Below are 6,633 nucleotides of genomic sequence, written 5' to 3'. Positions count from 1 at the left end.
GCATCTTGGAAGAAGCCAGCTATTGCAATAATTGTAAGGGCTCTTTTAGCTGTCCCCTCGACCCTTGATATTCTATGGGGCATTTTTTTCCTTAGACATTGTGATCCACATAAAATCATGGAACTTGTCCGATATTTATCTGAGTGTTGGCTCAAACTCGCCAATGTAAGTTTATGGATCCGTGACAAAAATCAGACAGCACTTGCATGCCATCCCTGTGCTGTTTTTCATTAACTGTTTATTATGAGAAGATTGAGGAACTTCCATCAGCTTTTTTTTTTCAACCAAGAAAATGAATGAAACTCTGATGGTAAAAACTGACACTGACCAAAGTCTGATGACACCCTGATCAAAAATACTAAGGCTACTTTCACACATCAGGTTTTTCGCCGCATGCCGGTTCCGGCGTCGCGCCGCAGCACCGGATCCGGCTTATTTTGTGAAATCCGGATGAGACGGATCTAGTTTTAAAACCGGATCCGTCTCATCCAGTTGGCATCCGTTTCGTCCGTTTTTCCATCCGTTTTTTTTATGGATCCGGTTTTTAAAAATGCCCCCTGACATGTGATTGGCCCCCTGAAAACTATATACACAGTGTTCCTACAGCCCATCTGTGACAGGTTTGAGAGGAGCAAGATACAGAGCAAGATGGACGGGATGGACGGCATTATTGCGAAGATTCTGCAGAACAATGTGGATTTCATCGTGGAGGCGAATCAATTGAAAACAATTGTTCTTGAGAAGGAGCGAGAGAGACAGTGCATCATGCGTCTGCGCCGGCGCCGTTTGTGGATCCACCCCATCACGGCACAGAGATGACGCGGGGAGTCTTTTCCACTTTATACATGGAGCTACGAGGAGACCCAGAGAAGTTCTTCAGCTATGTGCGGATGAAAGCTGAGAACTTTGATGTATTGGTGGAGCGGGTTGAACATTTAATAAGAAGGAGTAATACTTTTTGCAGATTCTCCATTACACCGGTTGAGCGTCTGATGGTCACTCTTCGGTAAGCATTCTTTTTTGTTGTACTTTTGTAGCTCACTTTCATTGATGTTTTTAATTTGTAGTAATTTCTGCCTTTCTTTTGTTCACAGATTCCTAGCAACTGGAGAATCCCTGTCTTCACTACATTTCCAGTTCAGACTAGGAATTTCAACCATATCAGGAATAGTGAGGCACACTTGCCGTGCACTGTCGTACTCTCTACACGATGATTTTATTCCACATCCCACAATGCAGACTTGGTTGGAAGTAGCAGACAGATTCCAGGAAGTGTGTCAGTTTCCCAATTGCTTGGGCGCGGTGGATGGGAAACATATCCGTATCGTGAAACCATCTGGTTCTGGATCTGAGTATTTCAACTATAAAAAGTACTTTTCCATCGTGCTGATGGCCATCGTCGATGCAGTTTACAAATTTGTAGCGGTGGATATTGGGGCGTACGGCCGCTCCAAGGATTCGCAAGTTTTCAAACTGTCTTCTATGGGGCGGCATTTGTATGGAAAAACCTTTCAATTCCCCCACCCAAGACCACTGCCTCAAACCTCTGAGCCACCAATGCCTTTTGTTTGTGTTGGGGATGAAGCTTTTCAGCTTTCAGAACATCTTTTGAAACCTTACTCCAGCCGTGGTTTAAACAATACTGAAAGAATTTTCAACTACCGACTCACACGTGCACGGAGAATGGTGGAGTGTGCGTTTGGGATCTTAACCGCCAAATGGAGAGTTCTACTGACAGCTATTAACTTGAAGACAGACACTGTGGATGAGGTAGTGAAAGTGTGTGTTGTCCTCCACAATTATGTGATATCCAAGGAACAGATTTCCATTGAGGACCAGTCTGAACAAACCACCTTGGCTGATTATAGTAACCAAACATATAGAAGTTATGTGACTGTTTCCCGAACTCGGGATCAATTTGCAGAATATTTTATTTCACCCGAAGGAAGAATAGACTGGCAGGATGAACGAGTTTGAACTATTTGTCTTTTTCCTGGTAAAACAAGTATTTTAACTTTTACCCAAGTTGTGTACCTGTTTGGTTTTACCTTTTACCCAAGTTGTGTACCTGTTTGGTTTTACCTTTTACCCAAGTAGTGTACCTGTTTGGTTTTACCCACAGTATGTTACCTCTGACCAATAAACCTTGTTTAACCAAATACCTTATACCTTATAAAGAAAATATAAAATTGCTGTAAACAACACAGTTTTATTGCTAATTTTTTTGTACAACCAAAAAATAATGTTATTTTGCAACACAAAAATAAACTTGATTTTGCTGAACACAAAACTCTATAGATTTGAATAAGTCAGGGTGGAGATAGTGCTGGAGGGGCTGTCGGATAGGGACACTTCGACAGTGGGAGTGTGGAGAGAGGAATGTGTTGGTGGTGGGGAAGGATCAATAGGTAGTGGTGAAGGAGTGGAGACGGTAATTGAGCGGATGGACAGGAAAGTGGGATTGGGGTTTGGAATTGGTAGGATGGAGAGGTGTAGATGATGTTTTGGGAGGATTGGAAGGCAGAAGCAGTGATGGGTGGAGAAGAGGGTTGGGAAGGAGGTGATAGAGGCTGTTGGAAGTGGGCAGGGAGAGGAGGCGCGGATGAAGTAGATGCAAAGTGGTATGGGTCGGGATCATCATACTGGTGGGAAGGGGCACGGGCGGGAGGCTGGTAATGTGGCTGGTGGGAAGGGGCACGGGCGGGAGGCTGGTAGTGTGGCTGGTGGGAAGGGGCACGGGAACACTGGAAGTGTTGTGGCTGTTGGGACGGGGCACGGGCACAATGTGGGTGATGGTGAGGTTGGTGGGATGGGGCACGGACAGGTTGGTGGTACGGCTCAGGAGGATGGTAGTGGCTGTAGTGATGGACAGTGGAGGAAGGGGGGCAGTTGCAGCATGGGTGGCAAGAGTCTCTGCTCTTGTGGCAATGAGCGCTAGAGTAGACTGGCAGGATTCCATTACTTGCATCTGCTGAGAAGCAGATAGCGTCTCCATTTGCTCAAGAACCGACTGGAAAAAAGTGTTGTTCGGTGACTGTCTTGCCTCTGAACGCATCGTTAACAGAAGTGTATGCATCTCGAGTATACTTTTATTTATTAAATTAAAACCTGCAGCCATTTGCTAGGACAAAACTTTCAGACAGTTCTGGAAGGATGCGTTCAGGTGTAAGAACTCGGGTGCATAACTCTGTACCTGACCCCTCTGCCGCTGTCGCCCCGATGCTACAGGTGTACTAGAGGTGGCAGCAGCAGAGGGGTGGGGTACAGGAAACGCTATATCCTCACCAGCAGATACATGCAATGGAACCAGCCAGGATGCTCCAGCGCTCGTGGATGGGACAGAGGGATCCGATGTGTGGGAAGGTGCAGAGAGGGAAGGTGCAGAGTGGGGAGGTGCAGAGGGGTCCTCACTATGAAAGTGTCCCTCGGTGGCGGCCTCCTGAGGGATCGCCCCAGAAGAATTCAACGGTGCTGCAGGCTCCCGAGTGCTGCCGACGGTGTTGTGGAACAAAAGAGAAAAAACAAACAATTAATATACTATAATTGCATGGCCCTGGCTGAAAGAGCAAAAGAGGGTTAGGCATGTAAAACATTGGTTATCATCATATGTGGTGGGTAATATTTACCCTCGTGTCACCATCGTTGACCTGAGGAACGACAGGGCTTCGGCATACTTGTATGTGCTCCTGCGTCCTCCATATCCACTAGGGGCCCGCATCTCTTTATTGAATTCCTTCTTGAAGCGATCCCTAATCGACCGCCACTGTTTTACAATCCTCTCACCTGTTAAAAAAAGGAGAAATACAACTTGGTTAGAAAAAAAACTTAGAATGCATCAAGAACACTGAACGGGGTATACTTACGTTCATGATTCTGGGCTCGAACATCAAGGTCCTCCCACTTCGCAATAAGCTCTTGGCAGACTTGCTCCCAGAGTCGCCGGGTGACCATGATATCAGCATGGCGGCGGTCACTCACGTTACACAGCGGCTCCCTGTCTCGGATCAGCTCGATGAGGAGGTCAATATCGAGTCCAACCTCCTCACCATCCGAATCAGGAGCACGCTGTGAAGCCTGTTAAAAGAAAGGAAAAAACAAATTAAAACTAAATTGTAAACAACATAAAGAATAAACCTTAAAAAAAAAAGATATATATGCTTACACGCTGACGGCCGCCATGACTCGCACGCCGACGACCCTGGGAGCCACTTGGAGGACCTCTGGATTGAGCACCAGAATCCAAACTCTAGAAGAGAAAAAAACATAATTATGTGCTGCTTGTATGTAGCCTTTCAATGTGTTGTGTGTCATGTGATATCTATAATGATAACTTTTTTATGTGTTGTGTGATGTCTGAATGTATCAGTTTGTATGTGTTGTGTTCTATCTGTAAGTATCTTGTGTTATGTGTTGTGTGTAGTGTTAGGCTGTGGTTCTGCAGCGCCCCAGAGTCCTGGTCGTTGCAGTACTGATGCTCCGCCGCTAAGGGGGGCTATGGTACGTCTGATGGCACTGAAGGAGTTCACCTGACCAGGTATCACAGACACCAATACACTTCACAGTCTGGCCTCCAGGGGGAGCTAAGGGTGCTATGTATTAGGCTACTCCTCACAGTCTGGTAAAACTGGGGATTAGATAGGAAGTTAGACAGAAAGCTGACTGGGTTGGAACCAGGCAACATCCTGTGGCAGAGGGTGTTGCAGGGGAAGATTCAGGGGGGTCTCTGTCAGGGGTGGGATCCTGACAGAGGCCTAGCGAACAGAGAGAACGTTACGGGACCGCGCCTGCACCTGATCGCGGCGGTACCCTAAGAAAGGACAAGAAGTGAGGTTTATTGTGCTGAGTGAGAAACGAGATCAACGCAACAAGGAGAAATACCAGTAGGAGTCGTGCTGTAAGACGAGGCAACATCCTACTGAGGCGCGTAGCCGGTGGCCGGAAAAAAGAGACTGCAACCTGGTGTCCTCGTTATTTACTGCGACCAGCACTGCACCGCACTACCACCACCATCCACACCTATTATTGAGCGCCCCTCAGCAGGGTCACGGACCGGGTCTAGCCACCGTGACAATCCCAGAGCAGAGACTCAGAGGCCCGGTACCGGGTACCCCTCGGCCCTGCGGCAGTGGGGGCGCTACAACTTGGCGTCACGAACAGGATCTACTTAAGCCTGAAGAATCAGGTCATGTGTGCCTTGGAACTGTGATTTGTTGTGCTTGGACTGTGACTTATTGCAAGGACTGTGTATTGCCACTTGCCGCCAAAAGTTCCCGCCAAAACCCGTCGCCATTGCAGCGCCATAGGAGAGCGCAGGAGAAGAAGAGGGGCGTGGAGTAGGCGTGGGCCAGCTGAAGAGCGCGAAAGACAATGGCTGCCCAGTCTTAATATTTCTGCACCGTGAGGACGTGTCCGTCAGCAGCCAAGATCCGCCTCCTGATTCTCAATGGTGGGCAGAGACAGAGAAAACGAAACCGCCCACGAAGGAGAGAGCGGGAAAAAGACCAGGAGGCGACCCATGCGGAGGACGCCATGATAAGTCGCTCAGACCAGGAATGCGGGGTTGAAGCCGAAGACTCCCCCAGCCACCCAGATGAGCCCAGCGGCCAGCTTTCCGCGATTGGGGGCGGCCTCCTGCAAATGGATATGGAGGGCCTGATCGAACAACTCCTCCAGCTGCGGACGGAGGCGCCAGCGGAGGACCTTCTAACGTCGGACCCTGCGTTGCTGCCGGAACCCCAGCCGACGCTCCCATTGACCATACCGCCAGCGGAGCCGACCGAGGAGGAGGGGCACGCACCGACTGGTGAGTCCGCCAACCCTGTCCCGCTGGCTGAGGGTCTGTTGATAGGCCCCGTCGCGGCACCCCCTCTCCCTGGGACCCATAGACTCCAGCGCTTGTTACCGTGGGAGGAGACAACGGGTATGGAACACTTCTTGAAAGCCCCGATTCCACCAATTACCCCGCTGAGTGAGGTCCATGCGGAGCGTACAGTGTGCCGCTTGGTGAACCCAGGACCCAACCTCATGGGGTTCCCCGGGGTGAAGACACGGGAAGGGGAGATGGTGCAGGCCCTGAGCTGGGAGGAATACCAGGTCCAGCTGGAACAGCAGTGGGAGAAGGAAAGGGCATACCAGGCCGGGCTAGAGGCCTACCACCAAAAGGACTTGGCGGTCAAGGACCGGGCCCGCAAGGACCCCATCACTCACCAGGCCCCGCTCAGGCAGGGCACCGTTGTCGCCTTCAAGCTCCGCAGAGGCTGGGGCTTTATAAAAGAGCCGGGCCTGTACGCCGAAGTCTTTGTCAACCGGCGGGATGTGGAGTCTCATCTCAGAGAGGGCCACCCAGACCGGGATCTCTACCCGGGGGACGAAGTTACTTACACCAGGCACTTTGGGGAAAAGGGGTGGTTCGCCCTGAATGTCCATAAGAAGCAAAACCTCGTGACACCCCGACTAAGGTGCCAGTGAAGCTGACCCCGGTAGCAGAGGTGCCCCCTTGTGGTCAGCCCATGATCATCACCAAGACCACCGAGGTCACTCCGACGTACACCATCATCAAAACCACGACCAGCAACATTGTCACCTCAACCACTGTCGTGGCCAAGGGGGCGTCTTCTCAGGTGGTCAGTGCAC

General features: G+C 50.1%; 1 long non-coding RNA gene across 1 annotated transcript; it reads right to left on the bottom strand.

Annotated features, from left to right (window-relative positions):
- Window positions 1–2,325: 2,325 nt before the first annotated feature.
- On the bottom strand, window positions 2,326–4,257 carry LOC143773731 (uncharacterized). The gene is made up of 3 exons (XR_013215336.1): window positions 3,864–4,257; window positions 3,627–3,783; window positions 2,326–3,488 (listed from the first exon to the last, which is right to left on the bottom strand). It is a non-coding gene; the product is annotated as an uncharacterized LOC143773731 (long non-coding RNA).
- Between the last annotated feature and the right edge of the window lie 2,376 nt (window positions 4,258–6,633).

This window comes from Ranitomeya variabilis, chromosome 5, assembly GCF_051348905.1.
Source record: "Ranitomeya variabilis isolate aRanVar5 chromosome 5, aRanVar5.hap1, whole genome shotgun sequence".
Taxonomy (NCBI): domain Eukaryota; kingdom Metazoa; phylum Chordata; class Amphibia; order Anura; family Dendrobatidae; genus Ranitomeya; species Ranitomeya variabilis.
This window is presented reverse-complemented; position numbering and strand designations above follow the sequence as displayed.